Source organism: Pseudophryne corroboree, chromosome 10, assembly GCF_028390025.1.
Source record: "Pseudophryne corroboree isolate aPseCor3 chromosome 10, aPseCor3.hap2, whole genome shotgun sequence".
Lineage (NCBI taxonomy): Eukaryota > Metazoa > Chordata > Amphibia > Anura > Myobatrachidae > Pseudophryne > Pseudophryne corroboree.
Window position 1 is genome coordinate 306,812,642 of NC_086453.1, and position 26,205 is coordinate 306,838,846.

The window sequence follows — 26,205 nt, forward strand, 5'->3', positions numbered from 1 at the left end:
TTTTCCGGAAATATCTCATTATGGTGTGACTGGATATATCTATGACTATTATTGAGCAAATTGCAAATATCCTATTTATGTTTTAGACTTATCAGATCAATATAAAAAAAAGATTTTCAGTCATTTACTGTTATTCACACATTATAGCATATAATGTAATAACCTTACTGTAAGCTTTCTATGGTTCATTGATCAAGGCAGGAATTTACTTTAAAAACATTCCATTCATTTCTTTTGAAAACAAGAAAGTTTAATTGCAGACTGTCTCATTAGCCATCTTTTTCGACAGCAAATCCATAGATTTGCATAGTTAGCATTCATATAATTTTCATGATATTTATAATGTAGACGTTTTCTATGTCCAGATGACTTTAAAGGGCAACGGTACTCAAAATTTATTTTTCTTAAATTGTGAAGTTAGATAACGACTCAAACTTGAAATAGGACTTGTGCTTAAAATCTGGACCATAGGAGAGACGAGCTCATTGTGCTATTGTCCAGGGTGCAGGCCATTGCCATCTGGCTAGCCAGGAGCCTGTAAAAGCACCCCTGCTTCAGTGCTGCTCCATGAACCTTGTAGTGTGTAGAGCTGACTGGCAGTATCCCTGCCCCCTCGTGTGACATCAGATGTTTGGGTTGGGGCCAGCACAGGATGGCAGTGTGCCCTGATATAGCACTGCTTGAAATCATCTGTTGAAAACTCTGAAACACACCAAGGGCAACATTTATTAGGCATCATGTCGTCCATCATTTAGAAAATCGATGGAGAATGTTGAATATTGACGGAACGGTTCTACAGAAAGTCCAACCAAAAAATGACCTTCTTAGCAGAACTTGCTGTCAGTCCACATCAGTTTCTAAATCCCTATCCCACCATGATCCCACCACGTGTACAAGGCTTGTTTCATAATGCAAATTTGCGAAGCAATTTTTTAAAATGTCATGGGGCTCCAGTCCTCAACCCTGGAGAGTGGGTGTGGGGTAAATAATTTTGTGTTAAACATGGATCTATTATTTGTCCTTACTGCAGCACTATATGTTTAAATAAATATGGTAAAAGAAAAGTATGATCATTTGTGTAACCTGGAAATAATAAATAAGCATGGTAAAATGTCCTGATTAGAATATGCTACCTACTAATGCAACTACAACTTACTGTAATTTCTACTATGTTTTACAACTGCATGTACAGACTCAGGGCCTAATTCAGCATGGATCGCTATTGCTAATAGAAGGGCTTTTCTTTGCAAACTCAGTTACAAAGAATCGTACAGGTAATTGATGCCCAGTCTTGCACATCCATTGCAATCCATATACAAAATCGGGAACATCAAAGGGGTAAATTCAATCTGCATCAAGCCAGAGCATCCAGAAATCTGCACATATTGTTGCATGCAAGTGCTCGCAGATGACGTCAGAGACCCGTCTGCCAAATAGCCATGCCACGCCTGTGTTCTTGTCACCACTCCCACAAAATGCCATGTTACCACCCCTAAATGCTGACTTCCTGTTAATCAATGTGCAAACGCATAGATTTAAAATTGCAAACACACTGATCACAATGCGGCTCTGATGCACGCGCATTGCATATGCATCATATGCGCAATCCACCGGTAATGGGCCAAATTGTGAAATCTCTAAATTGTGATCTATGCTGTATTTGACCCTCAGTCACACACAAACATGCAAGTGGACGATTATTGTAATGATGCATCGTTATCCCAAAATCGTTAAAAAAATTGTCTAGTGTGTATGGGGCTTAAGATGCATTTTTTGGTAAAAAGACACAAAAAAGATGCCTGGTTGCATGTAGTGATGAGCGGGTTCGGTTTCTCGGAAACCGAACCCCCCCGAACTTCACCCTTTTTACACGGGTCCGAGCCATACTCGGATTCTCCCGTGTGGCTCGGTTAACCCGAGCGCGCCCGAACGTCATCATCCCGCTGTCGGATACTCGCGAGATTCGGATTCTATATAAGCAGCCGCGCGTCGCCGCCATTTTCACTTGTGCATTGGAAATGTTAGGGAGAGGATGTGGCTGGCGTCCTCTCCGTTTATGTTGATGCATTGCAAATATTTTGTGCTTGCTTATTACTTAATTGTGGGGACTGGGGAGCAACTGTATTATATAACAGGAGTACAGTGCAGAGTTTTGCTGACAGTGACCACCAGTAATACGTTGTCTGCCTGAAAAACACTCCATATCTGTGCTCAGTGTGCTGCTTTATTGTGGGGTCTGGGGACCACCAATATAATATTATATAGGAGGAGTACAGTGCAGAGTTTTGCTGACCAGTGACCACCAGTATATAATATATAGCATTACGGTACAGTAGGCCACTGCTGTACCTACCTCTGTGTCGGCATTAAGTATACTATCCAACTAGATTCTATACCTGTGGTGCATTTCAGTTGTGCAGTTTGCTGACACAGTGACCACCAGTATATATAGCAGTACGGTACGGAAGGCCACTGCTGTACCTACCTCTGTGTCGTCATTAAGTATACTATCCATCTACATTCTATACCTGTGGTGCATTTTTGTTTTGCAGTTTGCTGACACAGTGACCACCAGTATACTACATATAGCAGTACGGTACGGAAGGCCACTGCTGTACCTACCTCTGTGTGGTCATTAAGTATACTATCCATCTACATTCTATACCTGTGGTGCATTTTAGTTTTGCAGTTTGCTGACACAGTGACCACCAGTATACTATATATAGCAGTACGGTACAGAAGGCCACTGCTGTACCTACGTCTGTGTCGTCATTAAGTATACTATCCATCTACATTCTATACCTGTGGTGCATTTTAGTTTTGCAGTTTGCTGACAGTGACCACCAGTATATATAGCAGTACGGTACGGAAGGCCACTACTCTACCTACCTCTGTGTCGTCAAGTATACTATCCATCCATACCTGTGGTGCATTTCAGTTGTGCGCAGTATATATAGTAGTAGGCCATTGCTATTGATACTGGCATATAATTCCACACATTAAAAAATGGAGAACAAAAATGTGTAGGTTAAAACAGGGAAAGATCAAGATCCACTTCCACCTCGTGCTGAAGCTGCTGCCACTAGTCATGGCCGAGATGATGAAATGCCATCAACGTCGTCTGCCAAGGCCGATGCCCAATGTAATAGTAGAGAGCATGTAAAATCCAAAAAACAAAAGATCAGTAAAATTACCTAAAAATCAAAATTGAAAGCATCTAATGAGAAGCGTACACTTGCCAATATGCCATTTACGACACGGAGTGGCTAGGAACGGCTGAGGCCCTGGCCTATGTTCATGGCTAGTGGTTCAGATTCACATGAGGATGGAAGCACTCATCCTCTCGCTAGAAAAATGAAAAGCTGGCAAAAGCACAGCAAAGAACTGTGCGTTCTTCTAAATCACAAATCCCCAAGGAGAGTCCAATTGTGTCGGTTGCGATGCCTGACCTTCCCAACACTGGACGGGAAGAGCTTGCGCCTTCCACCATTTGCACGCCCCCTGCAAGTGCTGGAAGGAGCACTCGCAGTCCAGTTCCTGATAGTCAAATTGAAGATGTCACTGTTGAAGTACACCAGAATGAGGATATGGGTGTTGCTGGCGCTGGGGAGGAAATTGACAAGGAGGATTCTGATGGTGAGGTGGTTTGTTTAAGTCAGGCACCCGGGGAGACACCTGTTGTCCGTGGGACAAATATGGCCATTGACATGCCTGGTCAAAATACAGAAAAAATCAGCTCTTCGGTGTGGAATTATTTCAACACAAATGCGGACAACAGGTGTCAAGCCGTGTGTTGCCTTTGTCAACTGTAATAAGTAGGGGTAAGGACGTTAACCACCTCGGAACATCCTCCCTTATACGTCACCTGCAGCGCATTCATCATAAGTCAGTGACAAGTTCAAAAACTTTGGGTGACAGCGGAAGCAGTCCACTGACCACTAAATCCCTTCCTCTTGTAACCAAGCTCCTGCAAACCACACCACCAACTCCCTCAGTGTCAATTTCCTCCTTACCCAGGAAAGCCAATAGTCCTGCAGACCATGTCACTGTCAAGTCTGACGAGTCCTCTCCTGCCTGGGATTCCTCCGATGCATCCTTGAGTGTAACGCCTACTGCTGCTGGCGCTGCTGTTGTAGCTGCTGGGAGTCAATCGTCATCCCAGAGGGGAAGTCGGAAGACCACTTGTACTACTTTCAGTAAGCAATTGACTGTCCAACAGTCCTTTGCGAGGAAGATGAAATATCACAGCAGTCATCCTGCTGCAAAGCAGATATCTCAGGCCTTGGCAGCCTGGGCGGTGAGAAACGTGGTTTCGGTATCCACCGTTAATTCTGAGGCAACTAAAGACTTGATTGAGGTACTGTGTCCCCGGTACCAAATACCATCTAGGTTCCATTTCTCTAGGCAGGCGATACCGAAAATGTACACAGACCTCAGAAAAAGAGTCACCAGTGTCCTAAAAAATGCAGTTGTACCCAATGTCCACTTAACCACGGACATGTGGACAAGTGGAGCAGGGCAGACTCAGGACTATATGACTGTGACAGCCCACTGGGTAGATGTATTGCCTCCCGCAGCAAGAACAGCAGCGGTGGCACCAGTAGCAGCATCTCACAAATGCCAACTCGTTCCTAGGCAGGCTACGCTTTGTATCACCGCTTTCCAGAAGAGGCACACAGCTGACAACCTCTTACGGAAACTGAGGAAGATCATCGCAGAATGGCTTACCCCAATTGGACTCTCCTGGGGATTTGTGACATCGGACAACGCCAGCAATATTGTGCGTGCATTACATCTGGGCAAATTCCAGCACGTCCCATGTTTTGCACATACATTGAATTTAATGGTGCAGAATTATTTAAAAAACAACAGGGGCGTGCAAGAGATGCTGTCGGTGGCCCGAAGAATTGTGGGCCACTTTCGGCATTCAGCCACCGCGTACAGAAGACTGGAGCACCACCAAACAGTCCTGAACCTGCCATGCCATCATCTGAAGCAAGAGGTGGTAACGAGGTGGAATTCAACCCTCTATATGCTTCAGAGGATGGAGGAGCAGCAAAAGGCCATTCAAGCCTATACATCTGCCCACGATATAGGAAAAGGAGGGGGAATGCACCTGACTCAAGCGCAGTGGAGAATGATTTCAACGTTGTCCAAGGTTCTGCAACCCCTTGAACTTGCCACACGTGAAGTCAGTTCAGACACTGCCAGCCTGAGTCAGGTCATTCCCCTCATCAGGCTTTTGCAGAAGAAGCTGGAGACATTGAAGGAGGAGCTAAAACAGAGCGATTCCGCTAGGCATGTGGGACTTGTGGATGGAGCCCTTAATTCGATTAACCAGGATTCACGGGTGGTAAATCTGTTGAAATCAGAGCACTACATTTTGGCCACCGTGCTCGATCCTAGATTTAAAACCTACGTTGGATCTCTCTTTCCGGCAGACACAAGTCTGCAGAGGTTCAAAGACCTGCTGGTGAGAAAATTGTCAAGTCAAGTGGAACGTCACCCGTCAACATCTCCTCCTACACATTCTCCCGCAACAGGAGGTGCGAGGAAAAGGCTAAGAATTCCGAGCCCACCCGCTGGCGGTGATGCAGGGCAGTCTGGAGCGAGTGCTGACATCTGGTCCGGACTGAAGGACCTGCCAACGATTACTGACATGTCGTCTACTGTCACTGCATATGATTCTTTCACCATTGAAAGAATGGTGATGGATTATATGAGTGACCGCATCCAAGTAGGCACGTCAGACAGTCCGTACGTATACTGGCAGGAAAAAGAGGCGATTTGGAGGCCCTTGCACAAACTGGCTTTATTCTACCTAAGTTGCCCTCCCTCCAGTGTGTACTCCGAAAGAGTGTTTAGTGCAGCCACTCACCTTGTCAGCAATCGGCGTACGAGGTTACTTCCAGAAAATGTGGAGAAGATGATGTTCATCAAAATGAATTATAATCAATTCCTCCGTGGAGACATTCACCAGCAATTGCCTCCAGAAAGTACACAGGGATCTGAGATGGTGGATTCCAGTGAGGACGAATTAATAATCTGTGAGGAGGGGGATGTACACAGTGAAAGGGGTGAGGAATCGGAGGATGATGATGAGGAGGACATCTTGCCTCTGTAGAGCCAGTTTGTGGAAGGAGAGATTGATTGCTTCTTTTTGGTGGGGGCCCAAACCAACCATTCATTTCAGTCACAGTCGTGTGGCAGACCCTGTCGCTGAAATGATGGGTTCGTTAAAGTGTGCATGTCCTGTTTATACAACATAAGGGTGGGTGGGAGGGCCCTAGGACAATTCCATCTTGCACCTCTTTTTTCTTTCATTTTTCTTTGCATCATGTGCTGTTTGGGGACAATTTTTTTAAAGTGCCATCCTGTCTGACACTGCAGTGCCACTCCTAGATGGGCCAGGTGTTTGTGTGGGACACTTGTGTCGCTTATCTTAGTCACACAGCGACCTTGGTGCGCCTCTTTTTTTCTTTGCATCATGTGCTGTTTGGGGACTATTTTTTTTGAAGTGCCATCCTGCCTGACACTGCAGTGCCACTCCTAGATGGGCCAGGTGTTTGTGTCGGCCACTTGTGTCGCTTAGCTTAGCCATCCAGCGACCTCGGTGCAAATTTTAGGACTAAAAATAATATTGTGAGGTGTGAGGTGTTCAGAATAGACTGGAAATGAGTGGAAATTATGGTTATTGAGGTTAATAATACTATGGGATCAAAATGACTCCCAAATTCTATGATTTAAGCTGTTTTTTAGGGTTTTTTGAAAAAAACACCTGAATCCAAAACACACCCGAATCCGACAAAAAAATTTCGGTGAGGTTTTGCTAAAACGCGTCCGAATCCAAAACACGGCCGCCGAACCGAATCCAAAACCAAAACCCAAAACCCAAAAAATGTCCGGTGCACATCACTAGTTGCATGGGACTAGTACCAAATGTCCCATGACACATGACATATTGAAGCTAGTTGTATGAGGACACATCTAATGTGATTCCATTAATATGCTGATTCTGTTACCTCAAATTACAGCCTGGAAAAAAACATTAGGGTCTCCTTTTAAAAATTAGCTTGTATTTAACCGTAACCCTCCCCCTCCACAGCTAACCCCCGGGTGTTGCCTAAGCCTAGCTCCCCCTCCCTGCACCCTACACCTAACGTCTCCCTCCCCCGCAGCCTAACCTTAACCCACCGCTGGTGGTGCCTAACCTTAACCCTCCCTCCCTGTATACTAACCCAAACCCCCCTGCACCCTAACTTTAAGTAACCCGGGGGTCGTTTAAACCAACCCCCCATCCCCAGCGTAATACTTACCAGCCCACTGTATAGACGATTGGGATTCCGATGGTAGGGATTCTGACATTGGTGTCCTGTCCCATTTTGGGATTCCGGCATTGGCATTCCATTATGTGTTGGGATTCTGGAACCCGTATCTCGTACACTGGAATCCAGACCATCGGGATTGTAAGTGCATCACCATGGCTGAATCTGTCAGACCTCTGTCTTCATTATATTGTTCCTACATTTTGTACATTACTAACATGATAGCTATTTAACTTAAGCAAATTCAATCTAATATTTTCTTTTATATTCTGCTGTTTTAGGAATATGTGACTTACAAATTTGTGTACACATAACCTTGATTTGAATTCAATATGAAAAATTAATTTTATTTCAATGCTGCCTCATTTCCCAGCAAATTTCTAGCCTTTACGCCCTTTAAAACGTATTCTTCTGATGGATAATTTTTAATTATGAAAAGTATTAAACATTAATATCGGTGGCGTCTTTTGTTTGCGCTGTCAGGAGAGGAGAACTCTGTCTGCCGGCACCTGTGCAATGGATCTGGCAGTATTGGTGTGGTGCCCCACTGTCATAATATAGTGTTTATATGCCATTGTTGTAAACAGATTGTATATTTATGTCACCCACTGCCCACTGGCAAAAGAAATTATTAAACCAAGAAACCTGGGTGGGACACCAAAATGCAGTTACAGTCTATGTGGCTGATGGACTATATGTTGTATAAAGGATAGGCGAATCGGACCCGCATGTGGGGGACATTGGCATGTGCTGTCTCCCTTGCGCAGGAATGCGGCAGTTGGGCCCCGTGGGAGGATACAGGGACTTGTGTAAGAGGGGTGATATATAGGGCGAGGACAAAAGAAACGGGCAGAAGAGGCCGGGAGAAGGTGCTGTGCGGAGGCGAGTTAGCGCTACAAGGCTCCAATGCTAAAAGGCAGCAATCGCTCCCCTTCTCTAGCCCCGGAGCTTACCTGACTTTGAGATGTCCAGCGGCAGCAGTAGCGTGTTCTCCACTTTGGCCGCCATGGGCGGCTAGTCTGTGCTGGCCAAGCGAAGGATGGAAGACCTCAGCGACAGTGGTGAGTGGCTGTATCGAGGCGGCTGGCGGTGACGCAGGCGTTTGGAGGAGGAGGAGAGGAGCGGCCTGCTGTGAGTGACACCCGGGAAGGCGGAGCCAGCTGTAGAATAAAGATATACAGAATCACTCATGAACTGTAGAGAGAAAGAGGTGGAAAGGTACCTTTAATATTATTCACACTACATCACTACGCAGGCACATCATCCAAATAGTAACAGCTGCCTAAATAGTAATAAGTGCACTTATTAAATAGACTGAGGAATAATAAAAGAAACATTGCAGTGATACTCCGTTTTAATACCCTACGCTCATACAGTAGCCTAAGGCAATTATCGACACAGTCGGAAAACATTGTTGAGGGAAGAGAGTGAGCTACATAAAGAGCCTTTGTTTCCCCCGTCAGGATATTAACCCCCTGTTAACCCCACTATTTGGACAAAGAGTGAGAGTCAGTGGATGCGTCCCCAGGACAGGATGATAGACTCCAGCCGTCACATTAGTAAGGATGCTCATGTTCATACAGCGGGGGAAGAGAAGTATAACTGACCCTGCAGTGAAGTAACTGTTGACACCTCCCTTAATACCATCCTAGACAATTGGAGTAATAGGGTGGTTGGTGCATCTCAAGTCTGGAAGAGGGACTAGTACCTGGTCACTCTCGATCTGTGATATGTCTACAGGGGAATCCAACCTGTATTTAAGTGACCATTGTCGATGAACATTATTATAGACAGATTTAGTGCAACGACAGGAGCAAGCCCAATTGCGATACAGGGTGAGAATAGACTTGGGGAAATACCGTGGTGTTCTAACCCTATTAAGTTGAAGTACGTGTCAGCAAGCAATCTCAGCTTGTTCAGATTGTCACTAACTGTATATGTATATGTTAATTGATAACTAGTAAGTCTAGCCGGAGAAAGCTAACGATTCCTTGTTTGCAGGGCGGAATCGACAGCCTGGAGCAGATTAATAAATATAGTATTTAAGTGTATGGTAAACAAGTTGTAATATTGAAATTGTATCGTATTGTAATGGTTTATGTACACTAGGGACTAACGAACTCGCAAGAGATCCCTTCTTGTATTAATCTATTAATAAATCAAAAGTACTTTCAAACGACTAAGACAAAGGACGGTTGTTTCTTCAAAGTTATCCGACCAGCATCTCGGCGAAGATCCACGTAAACCCGATACTTACCTGGGTATCACTGTTCTGGCATCACGAACAGGATACGCAGAAGAGTCAGGGATATACCCTCGTTGAATAAGGCAAGATGTCTCAAGGGGACGATCAGGCCCAGGCAGGTTTAGGAGAAATACCTGACCGTGGAGGACCCGCTATGCCCGCATCGGCACCTATCACGATGCCGTACTATTTTGGTGCCCCGTGGCTCCTCACTTATTCGGGAGATGATCCCTCCACGAGATCCAAGGAATTTAGGGACTTTAAAGATCAGATCGAGGCCATGTTCCGGTTGTATCCATTAAACGAATCTCAGAAGATTGAGATAATCATAGGGCAGTTGAAGGGTCTGGCGCGACGGGAAGTGAAGACCTGGCCCGCCAGACAAAGGAAAACTGCCAAGGAAATATTAGAGAAATTGGCTAGTATATACGATGCCAAGACCCTATCAGAACTAAAGACACGTTTCTATGCCAGAAAGCAGCAGCCCCGAGAGGGTTTATGTGAATTCGCTGTTGAATTACAAGAGGCGCTGCAAGCCGTTAAAACATGCAAACCCACTGAAATTATACAGGAAGATGACACCCTCATAAATCAATTTATAGACGGAATTTATAGCGACCATACGAAAGGCCAGCTTAAGATGTTGCGACGTCAAGAACCGACTTGCAGCTTCCAGGAGTTCAAGGAGCTGGCAATAAAGATTTTTGGGGATACGCCTACGCCAGGGCTATCCGCCGTAGCCTTGGAGGCAGTTGCACAAGGGAACCAGTCAACAGCTTCAGCCGATACTCAGAACGTAATGAGAAAGCAAATAGCCGAACTAACCCAAAGGATGACCGAACTGTGTCGGGAACTTAAAACTTTGAAGGAAACATCTAAGTCGCCCGGACAAGGTTGGCCAGGGGAAAGAAGGCCTTGTTATGTCAATAGAAGAGATACGTCGTCCTGGACCTCTCGCCGTCTATCAATGGATCGGTTCGATGACCAAGGCAGGCTGATATGCAGACGCTGTCAGGAGAGTGGACATATAGAACGCAATTGTCAGCAACGGGAGCCTTTAAACCCCAATATCCCGAGGCCAGGGACCACCCCTCGAGAGAACTCGCCCCAATAGGTCCCGCACCTCAAGAATGGTGGCCTCAGTATGTGGGTCCCTGCCCAACGATAGAAATTAAGATCAATGGGGTAGCCATGCCAGCACTTTTGGACACAGGGTCTCAGGTTACCACTATTCAATGGACTGAATTTGCACGCCACTGGAGAGAAGAAGACATGACTACACCACCGCCAGCATGGTTGAACTTATTAACCAGCAATGGTCAAGGTATAGAGTGCTGTGGATATTGGGAAGTGGAAGTGGAAATTGGTCGAGCTCACCTACCAAGACAGGGCTGTCTCTTTACCACGGTGGATGATAGAAACTTCCCACCGGTCATCATTGGAATGAATATTCTAAGGAGTTGCTATGAAGAATTAGTTACGATATTGAAAAAGGAGTCAGTCACCCGTACCTGCTCAGCGAAGCAAATGTTACAACAGGCCATTCAATTCCTCCAGTGCCAACAACGGTTCGCAAACCCTAACAGAGAAATTGACACTGTCAGGGTAGCTGAGAAGCAAACTATAATGTTACCTCCAAACTCGGAAAACATCGTTTGGGGCAAGACCAGAATAGGACCCTGAGGACGAAACTACGAAGCTATGATTGAAAGGAGTCAAGGAGGCTAAACAGAATACTTTACGGTGGCTAGAAGCTTGGTGACAGTAAATCGAGGCCGGGTACCTATACGGATATTGAATCCTCATAATCATCCCATTAGATTATATAGGTACCAACCTATTGCACAGATCTTTGAAGTTACCTTCCAAGATATAGTTGGCATGGACGGCCTGGGAGCCATTGTAGCACAACAAAACCAAGCGACGAACAACCATTCTGGACAAGAGGAAGATGGCTCCTGGTGGAGTGGAATAACCATTGGTGATCAAAACACCCCGGAAGAGGAAAGAGCGGGAGCCCTAGTATGGAAGAATGAGAAAACCTTCAGTAAAAGTCTATCAGACTTCGGATACGTGGAGGGAATTCAACATCATATTCCAACGGGGGCGGCCGCTCCTGTCCGGGAACGTCATCGTCCTATTCCTCCCGCGTTATATCAGCCAGTGAAGAAGATGATAGAGGAAATGAAGTCGACGGGAGTAATTAGAGAAAGCCACAGTCCTTGGGCCGCACCTCTCATTTTAGTCAAGAAAAAGGACGGAAGTTTGCGTTTCTGTGTAGACTACAGGAAGTTGAATTCAATCACACACAGAGATGCCTATCCCCTACCACGCATAGAGGAATCCTTGGCTGCTTTGAGGTCCGCTGCTTATTTTTCCACCCTGGACCTAACTAGCGGGTATTGGCAAGTCTCTGTAGCCCCTGAAGACAGAGAAAAGACTGCCTTTACCACCCCAATGGGATTATTCGAATTCGACAGGATGCCATTTGGACTATGTAACGCTCCAGCCACCTTCCAGCGTGTAATGGAACACTGTTTGGGATATCGAAATTTCGACATGCTCCTGCTTTATCTAGATGATATCATAGTCTTCTCTAAAAGTTACCAAGATCATTTACGACATCTGGAAGAAGTTTTCGGTCGACTTGCCAATTATGGGTTTAAACTGAAGCCATCTAAATGCTATTTACTCAGGTCCAAGGTACAGTACTTAGGCCATATTGTCAGCGCCAAGGGGGTGGAGCCTGACCCTGAAAAAGTAAAAGCGGTGAGAGACTGGCCTATCCCTACAACGATCCGAGATGTAAGACGCTTTTTGGGATTCGTAGGATATTATAGAAGGTTTCTAGCCAATTTTGCGAAAATTGCTGCTCCACTACATGAATTGTTGAGAAACAGCTTAGGCAAGGAAACAAGGAAGAATACCATCATCAAGTGGACGAGTCGTCAGGACGAGGCATTCAAGAGACTGAAGACGTTACTTACAGAAGCTCCACTTCTAGCTTATCCCAACTATGAGCTTCCTTTTAATGTGTACACCGATGCTAGCACTCAAGGATTGGGCGCGGTCCTAGCACAAGACCAAGAAGGAAAAGAATGAGTAATTGCTTACACAAGAAGGGGTCTAAGGAAAACAGAAAGGAACGATGAAAATTACAGTGCCTTCAAGTTGGAATTACTAGCACTGATTTGGGCCGTAACAGAAAAATTCAAAGATTATCTGGCTGCAACTCCTTGCGTTATCTATATGGATAATAATCCCTAGCACACGTACAGATGGCTCGGTTAGGGGCATTAGAGCAGAGATGGATGGCCCGGCTGGAAAACTTCCAATATCGTATTAAATTCAGGAGCGGACGGTCTAATGTTAATGCTGATGTCCTATCTCGACTGCCTGAAAGCCTGGAAGAAGAGGTAGAAGATCAATGGGAAGTAGTAGAAATCCCTATGTTCGGACCTGGACCAATTAAACAACGGACTGCTGTGATTAACAAAGCAGAAGTCATCCTTTCCGCAGTAACTGATGATATTTTAAGTCAGCACGATATAGACTGGAAAATGATTCAATACGAAAGTCCCGTGCTCCGGCGGCTCAAACAAATAATCTCTACGGGAGAGGGCAGGACCAAACGACAAGGGCTGGATCCCGAATTTATCCAGTTATTACGGCATAGGGACCGAGTTAGTTATACCCAGGGAATTATGGTCCGAAGTACTATAGACCGAGAACCCACTATGCTGTGAATCAGATTATAGTACCACAACAACGGAAAGATCTAATATTACAAGCCTATCACGACCGTTATGGACATTTTGGAGTAAAAAAAACGGAAACGGCCATAAGAAAGAAATTCTTTTGGGTCGGTTTGCGGTTGGATGTAGAGAAATGGATAGAAGAGTGTCATAGCTGTGTTGTAAAAAGAAACATTCAGCCGGGACAGAAAGCACCGTTGCATCCCATCACTAGGGAGGACTATTACAACAGAAATACACTTGCTGAACCGTTACAAGTCGGAGATAGAGTCTGGAAAAAGAACACTCAGCGTAGGAACAAATTGGATAGTAGATGGGAACTTATACCCTATGTAGTGATCAATCTTCCCACTCCGGACACCGTTGTTTATGAAATCAAGAAGGAAGGAGAGACTGAAGGAAGAACGATAATGGTACATCAAAATCAGCTCAAACTCTGCGTATTCAAACCAATGACAGAAGTTCTACAAGAGGAGACCACTCCCACCATAAAAGGTTGGGAAAATGCAAGCCATTATCCTTTACGGGATCCAGTTGAATTATTACTGTTCATAGGCCCTCATTCCGAGTTGTTCGCTCATTCTTTTTCATCGCATCGCAGCAATTTTCCTCAAACTGCGCATGCGCAATGTTCGCACTGCGACTGCGCCAAGTAAATTTGCTAAGAAGCTTGGTATTTTACTCACGGCATTACAAGGTTTTTTCTTCGTTCTGGTGATCGTTGTGTGATTGACAGGAAGTGGGTGTTTCTAGGCGGAAACTGGCCTTTTTATGGGAGTGTGTGAAAAAACGTTGCCGTTTCTGGGAAAAACGCGGGAGTGGCTGGAGAAACGGGGGAGTGTCTGGGCGAACGCTGGGTGTGTTTGTGACGTCAAACCAGGAACGAAACTGACTGAACTGATCGCAGTGGCAGAGTAAGTGTCGAGCTACTCAGAAACTGCTTAGAAATTTCTATTCGCAATTTTGAGAATCTTTCGTTCGCAATTTTGCTAAGCTAAGATTCACTCCCAGTAGGCGGCGGCTTAGCGTGTGCAATGCTGCTAAAAGCAGCTAGCGAGCGAACAACTCGGAATGAGGGCCATAGGTGGGTCAGTTCCACCCAGCATTGGAGATGTGGATACTCTACAGCCAACAAGTACCCCTGTAACTGAGGGCATCGTAGAACCCAACTTGGTTCAAGAATTTGAGGGTGAAGTCGATGCGGAAATAAGCTCGAGAAGGCCAGTTAGAAGCACTAAGGGAGTCAAACCCCTCCGTTTTAGACAACTGTAAGCCTCATCTTGACAGAAAATGAGACATGTGAGTTATCGATTAAATGATCCTGGTAAAATGCATATGAGATATGATATCAGACTGATTTATCCCATCAGTATATGCAGTAATTGATGGGACTGTATAAAGAAAAGTTGTAAGCTATTTTGTGACTGGTCTGTGAATATGTAAGATGCATGAGGACATGCATCGTTCAAGTGGGGTTGAATGTGGTGCCCCACTGTCATAATATAGTGTTTATATGCCATTGTTGTAAACAGATTGTATATTTATGTCACCCACTGCCCACTGGCAAAAGAAATTGTTAAACCAAGAAACCTGGGTGGGACACCAAAATGCAGTTACAGTCTATGTGGCTGATGGACTATATGTTGTATAAAGGATAGGCGAATCGGACCCGCATGTGGGGGACATTGGCATGTGCTGTCTCCCTTGCGCAGGAATGCGGCAGTTGGGCCCCGTGGGAGGATACGGGGACTTGTGTAAGAGGGGTGATATATAGGGCGAGGACAAAAGAAACGGGCAGAAGAGGCCGGGAGAAGGTGCTGTGCGGAGGCGAGTTAGCGCTACAAGGCTCCAATGCTAAAAGGCAGCAATCGGTCCCCTTCTCTAGCCCCGGAGCTTACCTGACTTTGAGACGTCCAGCGGCAGCGGTAGCGTGTTCTCCACTTCGGCCGCCATGGGCGGCTAGTCTGTGCTGGCCAAGCGAAGGACGGAAGACCTCAGCGACAGTGGTGAGTGGCTGTATCGAGGCGGCTGGCGGTGACGCAGGCGTTTGGAGGAGGAGGAGAGGAGCGGCCTGCTGTGAGTGACACCCGGGAAGGCGGAGCCAGCTGTAGAATAAAGATATACAGAATCACTCATGAACTGTAGAGAGAAAGAGGTGGAAAGGTACCTTTAATATTATTCACACTACATCACTACGCAGGCACATCATCCAAATAGTAACAGCTGCCTAAATAGTAATAAGTGCACTTATTAAATAGACTGAGGAATAATAAAAGAAACGTTGCAGTGATACTCCGTTTTAATACCCTACGCTCATACAGTAGCCTAAGGCAATTATCGACACAGTCGGAAAACATTGTTGAGGGAAGAGAGTGAGCTACATAAAGAGTCTTTGTTTCCCCCGTCAGGATATTAACCCCCTGTTAACCCCACTATTTGGACAAAGAGTGAGAGTCAGTGGATGCGTCCCCAGGACAGGATGATAGACTCCAGCCGTCACATTAGTAAGGATGCTCATGTTCATACCAGGGACGTGCAGTCAGGGGAGGCAGGGGAGGCAGTGCCTCCCCTGCCATTAATAATTAAAATAATATAAAGAAGATACTTATGACACAGCTACTGTGTCATAAGTATCTGCTTTAACGTTTATATTATTTTAACTATTTTTGTTGTTTATAAAACTGTTTAAAAAGTATTTTGGAGGCATCGCTTTCGGTGCCTCCCGCTGTCACTGAGAAAGTGCCGGATGCGGGGGGCGGGGCCATGGCATTGGGCAGTAATAGCCCATTGAAAACTGCACATGAAGCGGCACCTCTAGAAGTGCCTCTTAGACAGGGGTGTGCTTTCAGCTCATATGAAAGCACACCCCTGTGACTAGAGCAGATGTGATTGGGCAGTGCTGGACTGCCCGTTCTGCTCATCAGATGCTCGGCGGCAGGGCGGATTGGCCTGGGAAGATGCCGGACACCGCAAACGTCAGCTTACACTTGCGTTGGTCAAGCGTGACCTCCCCCCTGCCATCCCGTGCTGGAGTACATCAGAGGCGGCGGTTGCAGCGGCATTAGCCGTATCAAGAAGAGTAGGGCTGCAGCCGCGGGCCTGACCCTCCCGGGCCGCCCACCGCCGACTGTCACGGCCACTCTCTTTCCCCGGAGACTTCCGCTGCAGTGCTGCCTTGTAGGGTGGTGTGCGCTCAGCTCCTCTGCTGCTGAGCGCACCCACGTTATATTTACGCGAACTGCAGCACACTAGCACAGAAGCCTGCACCGCCAGCTTTGCCTGCGCCCCCCATGCAGTGTCTCTTCTAGGACTCGGCCAGCCCCAGCTGTCTCCCAGACGGATGAGGATGGAGAAGCTGACAAGAGGATTCGTTGGACGGTGGCCAGGAGCGGGGACAGGTGAGGAGACCATAAACGTGTAAAAAGGTGGACTCGCCTGCTGTAATGTGTAAAATAGGGGGGACTCGCCTGCTGTAATGTGTAAAATAGGGGGGACTCGCCTGCTGTAATGTGTAAAATGGGGGGGACTCACCTGCTGTAATGTGTAAAATAGGGGGGACTCGCCTGCTGTAATGTGTAAAATAGGGGGGACTCGCCTGCTGTAATGTGTAAAATGGGGGACTCGCCTGCTGTAATGTGTAAAATGGGGGACTCGCCTGCTGTAATGTGTAAAATAGGGGGGACTCGCCTGCTGTAATGTGTAAAATAGGGGGGACTCGCCTGCTGTAATGTGTAAAATAGGGGGGACTCGCCTGCTGTAATGTGTAAAATAGGGGGGACTCGCCTGCTGTAATGTGTAAAATGGGGGACTCGCCTGCTGTAATGTGTAAAATGGGGGACTCGCCTGCTGTAATGTGTAAAATAGGGGGGACTCGCCTGCTGTAATGTGTAAAATGGGGGACTCGCCTGCTGTAATGTGTAAAATGGGGGACTCGCCTGCTGTAATGTGTAAAATAGGGGGGACTCGCCTGCTGTAATGTGTAAAAAGGTGGACTCGCCTGCTGTAATGTGTAAAATGGGGGACTCGCCTGCTGTAATGTGTAAAATAGGGGGGACTCGCCTGCTGTAATGTGTAAAATAGGGGGGACTCGCCTGCTGTAATGTGTAAAAAGGTGGACTCGCCTGCTGTAATGTGTAAAATAGGGGGGACTCGCCTGCTGTAATGTGTAAAAAGGTGGACTCGCCTGCTGTAATGTGTAAAATAGGGGGGACTCGCCTGCTGTAATGTGTAAAAAGGTGGACTCGCCTGCTGTAATGTGTAAAAAGGTGGACTCGCCTGCTGTAATGTGTAAAATAGGGGGGACTCGCCTGCTGTAATGTGTAAAAAGGTGGACTCGCCTGCTGTAATGTGTAAAAAGGTGGACTCGCCTGCTGTAATGTGTAAAATAGGGGGACTCGCCTGCTGTAATGTGTAAAAAGGTGGGCTCGCCTGCTGTAATGTGTAAAATAGGGGGATTCGCCTGCTGTAATGTGTAAAAAGGTGGGCTCGCCTGCTGTAATGTGTAAAAAGGTGGACTCGCCTGCTGTAATGTGTAAAATAGGGGGATTCGCCTGCTGTAATGTGTAAAAAGGTGGGCTCGCCTGCTGTAATGTGTAAAAAGGTGGGCTCGCCTGCTGTAATGTGTAAAATAGGGGGATTCGCCTGCTGTAATGTGTAAAAAGGTGGGCTCGCCTGCTGTAATGTGTAAAAAGGTGGGCTCGCCTGCTGTAATGTGTAAAAAGGTGGGCTCGCCTGCTGTAATGTGTAAAAAGGTGGACTCGCCTGCTGTAATGTGTAAAAAGGTGGACTCGCCTGCTGTAATGTGTAAAATGGGGGACTCGCCTGCTGTAATGTGTAAAATAGGGGGGACTCGCCTGCTGTAATGTGTAAAATAGGGGGATTCGCCTGCTGTAATGTGTAAAAAGGTATGCTCGCCTGCTGTAATGTGTAAAAAGGTGGACTCGCCTGCTGTAATGTGTAAAATGGGGGACTCGCCTTCTGTAATGCTGTTTCTAGCACATAGCGCTAAAATGTCTAGTTACGGCACCGCTCAGGAAAATGTCTGTGGGCTGCAGCCAGTGCAGCCTTTACTACAGACATTGACCGGCCCCAGTGATGAGGCAGGCATGTAGGCATTTTGGGCCAGATGTACTAAGTCATGAACAGTGATAAAGTGGAGAGTGGTAAAGTACCAGCCAATCAGCCCCTAACTGCCATGTTACAGTATGTGTTTCAAAAATGAGAGTTAGGTGCTGATTTGTTGGTAGTTTGTATCTGTCCATTTTATCACTTTTCAAGACTTTGTACATCTGGCCCTGAAGACGTAAAGCTAGTGCGGAGATGTGGAGCCACCCTCCCCTTCCTTCCCAACCCGATCGCAGGCTGTGTTCATCCCCAAATCTGAGAGTCCCAGGACCACGCAGGGAAGAGACGGGTGTGAGCAACCGGAGGAGCGGAACCCATCGCGTCAACTCTGGCTGTCCGAGTTTCCGTCAGTCCTGTGTGAGCATGCTGTCAGTATGGATGGAGCAACAATGGCTGGGACCCAGGAACTGCAAAGAGAAGGTGAAATCATTGTTCAACTTATAACTTATGCTCGCCGAGTCCCTTCTACTGCCATCCTGCCCATTTCTTCCCACCACTACTCTCATCCTGCCCCCCTTCTATAACTCCCTGCCTGACCCCTACTCTGCACTACTGTTACTTCAATCCTGTCCCCAACTTTCCACTACTTCTTCCATCCTACCCTCTGCTCCTTACCACTACTATTCTGTCTGGCCCCTGCTCCCCACTACTTATTCCATCCTACCCTCTGCTCCTTACCACTACTATTCTGTCTGGCCCCTGCTCCCCACTACTTCTTCCATCCTACCCTCTGCTCCTTACCACTACTGTTCTGTCTGGCCCCTGCTCCCCACTACTTTTTCCATCCTACCCTCTGCTCCTTACCACTACTATTCTGTCTGGCCCCTGCTCCCCACTACTTCTTCCATCCTACCCTCTGCTCCTTACCACTACTATTCTGTCTGGCCCCTGCTCCCCACTGCTTCTTCCATCCTACCCTCTGCTCCTTACCACTACTATTCTGTCTGGCCCCTGCTCCCCACTACTTCTTCCATCCTACCCTCTGCTCCTTACCACTACTATTCTGTCTGGCCCCTGCTCCCCACTACTTTTTCCATCCTACCCTCTGCTCCTTACCACTACTATTCTGTCTGGCCCCTGCTCCCCACTACTACTTCCAGCCTGCCCCCTGCTCTCCACCACACCTACTTCCATGCTGCCCAACACTACTACTCCCAGTCTGCCCCCACTGCTGCCCCCTGCTCCCCACAACTATTAGTCCTAGTCTGCACCCACTGATCCTCACTACTACTACTACTCTAAGCCTGCCCCCGCTCTCCACCATGACCACTGGCGTGCGCAGCACATTTTATTAGGGGGTGCACCGTCAGAGGGGTGTGTCCAGTGTCGGACTGGGGCATGTAGTGCTTACCGGGGGAATGTAGTGGTAGAGGCCCATGTTTAGGGGTGTGGCAAGGCTGCAGAGGGGGTGTGGCCTGCCACCTTATTGATTTGACTAACTATTAGAGAGTGCAACATCTGAGTCCCTTTATAAATATATACAGTAAATTCAGCTGCTGCTGCATGCATGATAATGTACCAGATTAATAACAGATTAATAACAGCAATGCACCGTAGAAAATACAATATAGGCCCTCATTCCGAGTTGATCGCTCGCTAGCTGCTTTTAGCAGCATTGCACACCCTGGGCCGCCGCCCTCTGGGAGTGTATCTTAGCTTAGCAGAAGTGCGAACGAAAGGTTAGCAGAACTGCTCGAAAAAAATTTCATGCAGTTTCTGAGCAGCTCAAAACCTACTCCTACCTTGCGATCACTTCAGTCAGTTTAGTTCCTGCTTTGACATCACAAACACGCCCTGCGTTCGGCCAGCCACTCTCCCGTTTCCCCCGGCACGCCTGCGTTTTTACCTGTCACGCCTGCGTTTTTTAGCACACTCCCTGAAAACGGCTAGTTACCACCCAGAAACAACCACTGCCTGTCAATCACACACCGAACAACAGAGCGACAGAAAAGCGTTGCTCGACCTTGTGTAAAACTGCATAGTTTTGTGTGAAAGTACTTTGCGCGTGCGTACTGTGGCCCGTACGCATGTGCAGAAATGCCTCTTTTTCACCTAATCGCCGCGCTGCGACCGAAAGCAGCTAGCGATCAACTCGGAATGAGGGCATTAGTCCAGCATAAGGTAACATATGTATAATTCAAGTGCACAGTCTAGAACCTGATCCTTAGAGCAGGAGGTGGGCCCCCAGGCAATGGGGCCCACCGGTGGTTTCCCCTGTACCCCTGTGGGCCAGTCCAAGCCTGGGTGTGTCTAGCACCGCCTTTTGGGCGTGTCTAGCACCATCTATTGATGGTCAACGCATATAAAATATCCACCTTTGTACCAATCCTAATAAAGCAGATACATTGTCAGATGTTGTGGTGTGCACCAAACACCCCTGATGGCACTCATGCAATTACAGTGCTCCTCCTCAGCCTGGTCTGGCTCCCCCTCTCTTTCCCCTGCAAGCTGCAGCAGCTTACTTACAAGTCAGCCACTCACTGACACTGACAGTCACAGACTAGTTACTGCTGCTACTGGAAAAACGAGTCGTGTCAAAGCTGCTGCCGGCCGTCTGCCAGTATTGAATTTGTCTTCCTAAGAGAAACGCTGGCTGCATGCTGATCCTCATCAGTGGCTAGCGTTGGCATGGCATAGAAGGAGAGAGGTGGGTGTGTGACGGATGGACGTGCGAGCAGCATGACGTAATCACATCACATCACACTGTTTTTGTACATGGAGGTGGAGCTGGGAATTTGAAAGCCGGTGGCAGTGGCACCCTTGATTAACCCAGGCGTCCGGTCAGTAATGCAGTCCTGCAGGGTGCAGCGCAGAGGGGACAGTAATCAGCCTGCTCGGCAATCGCTGCATCAGGCATCTGAGATCGGGGTGCCAGACATTAGGGGGTGCCTGTGCGCACCAGGCACCCCCCCTGCGCACACCTATGACCATGACTACTCTTATCCTATACCCTGCTCTGCACTTCTACTGCTCCCATCCTGCCCCTGCTTCCCACTATTACACCCACTCTGCCCCAAGCAGTGGCGGAATGTATGGAGCTTGTGCTCCATGCCTTACAGTACAGTACCCATCCTAACTAACGCCCCTGCTTCTGGAACATACTCGTAATACACCCTACTCCTGTCCTCCTGAACATACAGTACCTCCCCTTCCCTGGCCTCAGGGACACACGTTCCCCACCATGCCCACTGGCCCCCTAGACACAGTACCCACCCACAATGGGGGGGGGCGGCGGCCATTAGCAGCGGCAGTAGCGGACATTGGCTCAGCAGCAGTAGGCATCTTTGGCGGGACTCGACGGACATTATGGCTGCAGTGCCTCACCAGCCATCGACCTCACCGCACGCCACTGGTTCATACAGCGGGGGAAGAGAAGTATAACTGACCCTGCAGTGAAGTAACTGTTGACACCTCCCTTAATACCATCCTAGACAATTGGAGTAATAGGGTGGTTAGCGCATCTCAAGTCTGGAAGAGGGACTAGTACCTGGTCGCTCTCAATCTGTGATAGGTCTACAGGGGAATCCAACTTGTATTTAAGTTACCATTGTCGATGAACATTATTACAGACAGATTTAGTGCAACGACAGGAGCAAGCCCAATTGCGATACAGGGTGAGAATAGACTTGGGGAAATACCGTGGTGTTCTAACCCTATTAAGTTGAAGTACGTGTCAGCAAGCAATCTCAGCTTGTTCAGATTGTCACTAACTGTATATGTATATGTTAATTGATAACTAGTAAGTCTAGCCGGAGAAAGCTAACGATTCCTTGTTTGCAGGGCGGAATCGACAGCCTGGAGCAGATTAATAAATATAGTATTTAAGAGTATGGTAAACAAGTTGTAATATTGAAATTGTATCGTATTGTAATGGTTTATGTACACTAGGGACTAACGAACTCGCAAGAGATCCCTTCTTGTATTAATTTATTAATAAATCAAAAGTACTTTCAAACGACTAAGACAAAGGACGGTTGTTTCTTCAAAGTTGTCCGACCAGCATCTCGGCGAAGATCCACGAAAACCCGATACTTACCTGGGTATCACACTGGCGCATGTGCAGATGCTGGGGTGCAACTGCCAATGTGCAAACCCCCGGCTTCTATGGGCTGCATCAGCTGCAGCCCATAGAAGCTGAACTGCATAGAAGCCGGATCGGGCTGCGCAAAATGTAGGGAGTGGTTTTAGCTTTCTGCTTATCGCAGCCCGATCTGGCAGACCCAGAGGTAGGAAGCAGCCCCCAATGGAATGCCTTGTGTGTCTGACAGTTAGGACTTCCAATCGGAAATCACTGCCAGTCACAGTGAAGCCAGCGCAGTCACGGACTGCATCTGTGTCACTCATACTGAGAGGTGTGGCGGATTTTACCTGGGGGAGGGCTGCAGTACATAGGTAAATTCCGCCACTGATTAATATGAAGATATAGCCAGCCTCATCCATGCTGCGGCTAGTCACACTCATGTTTAGTTTGCTGTGGGTAGCGTGCATATACACAGGCATGTCCGTATTTTTGCACCTGCGGCCCATAGACATTGCATTGTTTAGTCGCAAGTGCATAAAGTCACACCTAGTCGCTACCTCAATGTGTGCCTATATGTGTACATACTGTAGCACACAGCAAAAAAATAAGAACATGGGAAATGTAAATGTTAAATAACTTACTTTGCAGTGAAGCCTCATCTGTACAATAGCAGGCAATGAATCCACCAGTTTCACATATTCAAGATGTCTCCTCGTTCTCAAGTCTCTTAAATTACATATTCTACTCTCACTGGTCAAAGCTCAAGATCGTTTGTGGTACTTGTCATTTTTTGGCTTAATTCACTTTCTCTTTACTTATTAGTATACTCCTAAATGCTTATGTGAGCTACAAAGCGATTTCTTTATTCAGGTGCCCTTGGCACATTAAGAAATATACAGAACACAAGCATATTATTGTGCTTCAAGCTACTGATTTGCCTTTGTGAAGGTTTATTCTCTGATCTCCTCTAAATGGATCTCATTGTTTGAGAATAATACTTTTAGGCAACCATTGAGCCAAGTGGAGGTTACATTTTGTGGTCAAATTACTATAACTAAATGGAGATTTAAATTGATACAGTGCCCAGTTATAGAATCTGTAAAATAATGGCTTGTGGGCTATAATTTTAACCAATTTTCTGCCAGAGCTTGCTGCGAGATACTATTGCAACAAGAGAAAAATACACACAAGGTTTCACTTTTCAGTTTCTGGGAAATTTTCTTATTGTGCTTTTTTTACATGAAAAGAAAACCCTATACTTTTCAGTGTTAATGGATAAATATTTTATTATTATTATTATTATTATTATCCTTTATGTATTTGGTGTCATAAGGGCTCCACAGTGCCTAACAAAGTACTGTACATAAACATATGAGCAAAATTAGAAAAAAATTACATTGGGACATTGTTTATAAACAGGGCAGCAGAAACCAAGGGTTCTGTGCTGTTGTACAGAGCATGGAGTAGATCAATGGTTCTCAAACTCGGTCCTCAGGACCCCACACAGTGCATGTTTTGCAGGTCACCCAGCAAGTGCACAGGTGTATTAATTACTCACTAACACATTTTAAAAGGTCCACAGGTGGAGTTAATTATGTCACTTGCGATTCTGTGAGAAAACCTGCAAAACATGCACCGTGTGGTGTCATGAGGACCGAGTTTGAGAACCTGTGGAGTAGATGATAGTATAAGTAAGAGAAGGAAAAGTACATGAGGGGAGAGGGCCCTGCTTGTGTGAGCTTACATTCCAAAGGGGAGGGGCTGGCAGACAGACAGGGCTGACACAGATGGAGATGACAGTGAGTATGGAGCAGTGGGGTTTAGGCTTAGAGCTGGACGGCTTTGGTGAAGAAGTGGGTCTTGAGGGCAAGTTTTGTAGAGAGGGAGCGAGATCCAGAGGTAGGGAGCAGCACTGGCAAAATCTTGAAGGAAGGAGTGGGTGGAATTAATCAGCTGGCATTACAAAATAATGAACTGAAATACTCTGTGTAATAAAGGTGTCTATGGACGGACATAAAGTGAACAGAGATAAAGTACCAGCCAATCAGCTCCTAACTGCCATGTTACAGTCTGGGTTAGAAAAATGACAGTTAGGAGCTGGTTGGCTGGTATTTTATCTCTGTCCACTTTATCTCCGTCCAGTGCTTAGTAAACAGACACCAAAGTTTTTACGGGAAGCCGCACACTGATATTTAGACAGTAGGAGGAGCAGCACAAAAAGGCAAAGTGATGCTCCTGCTAATTACTGCTGAAAAAGTGTGCTATCTTATTCCTTCTGACTCAATAAAGCTCATACTGTACGTCCAACTTATTAAAAATATTTTTGAAAACTGTACATATTCAAACTAGTGATGTGCACCGGACATTTTTCGGGTATTGTGTTTTGCTTTTGGATTCGGTTCCGTGGCCATGTTTTGGATTCGGACGCGTTTTGGCAAAAAATTCCCTGAAATTTTTTTGTCGGATTCGGGTGTGTTTTGGATTTGGGTGTTTTTTTACAAAAAACCCTCAAAAACAGCTTAGATCATAGAATTTGGGGGTCATTTTGATCCCATAGTATTATTAACCTCAATAACCATAATTTCCACTCATTTCCTGTCTATTCTGAACACCTCACAATATTATTTTTAGTCCTAAAATTTGCATCGAGGTCGCTGGATGACTAAGCTAAGCGACCCAAGTGGCCGATACAAACACCTGGCCCATCTAGGAGTGGCACTGCAGTGTCAGACAGGATGGCACTTAAAAAAATTGTCCCCAAACAGCACATGATGCAAAGAAAAAAAGAGGTGCACCAAGGTCGCTGGATGGCTAAGCTAAGCGACCCAAGTGGCCGACACAAACACCTGGCCCATCTAGAAGTGGCACTGCAATGTCAGACAGGATGGCACTTAAAAAAATTGTCCCCAAACAGCACATGATGCAAAGAAAAAAAAGAGGTGCACCAAGGTCGCTGGATGGCTAAGATAAGCAACCCAAGTGGCCAACACAAACACCTGGCCCATCTAGAAGTGGCACTGCAATGTCAGACAGGATGGCACTTAAAAAAATTGTCCCCAAACAGCACATGATGCAAAGAAAAAAAGAGGTGCACCAAGGTCGCTGGATGGCTAAGCTAAGCGACCCAAGTGGCCGACACAAACCCCTGGCCCATCTAGGAGTGGCACTGCAGTGTCAGACAGGATGGCACTTCAAAAAATAGTCCCCAAACAGCACATGATGCAAAGAAAAAATAAGATTTTAAACCTACCGGTAAATCTTTTTCTCGTAGTCCATAGAGGATGCTGGGGACTCCGTAAGGACCATAGGGGATAGACGGGCTCCGCAGGAGACATGGGCACTTTAAGAAAGACTTTAGGTATGGGTGTGCACTGGCTCCTCCCTCTATGCCCCTCCTCCAGACCTCAGTTAGATAAACTGTGCCCAGAGGAGACGGACAGTACGAGGAAAGAATTTTTGTTAATCCAAGGGCAAGATTCATACCAGCCACACCAATCACACTGTATAACTTGTGATATACTAACCAGTTAACAGTATGAAACCAACATAGCATCAGTCCAAGACCAATGAAAACTATAACATAACCCTTATGTTAGCAAAACTATATACAAGTCTTGCAGAAGTAGTCCGCACTTGGGACAGGTGCCAAGCATCCTCTACGGACTACAAGAAAAAGATTTACCGGTAGGTTTAAAATCTTATTTTCTCTTACGTCCCAGAGGATGCTGGGGACTC

At 46.5% G+C, this 26,205-nt stretch overlaps 1 long non-coding RNA gene across 1 annotated transcript; it reads right to left on the reverse strand.

Annotated features, from left to right (window-relative positions):
* Positions 1 to 266: 266 nt before the first annotated feature.
* On the reverse strand, positions 267 to 23,234 carry LOC134965567 (uncharacterized). The gene is made up of 4 exons (XR_010188439.1): positions 23,112 to 23,234; positions 15,224 to 15,430; positions 8,279 to 8,485; positions 267 to 702 (listed from the first exon to the last, which is right to left on the reverse strand). It is a non-coding gene; the product is annotated as an uncharacterized LOC134965567 (long non-coding RNA).
* Positions 23,235 to 26,205: the final 2,971 nt, after the last annotated feature.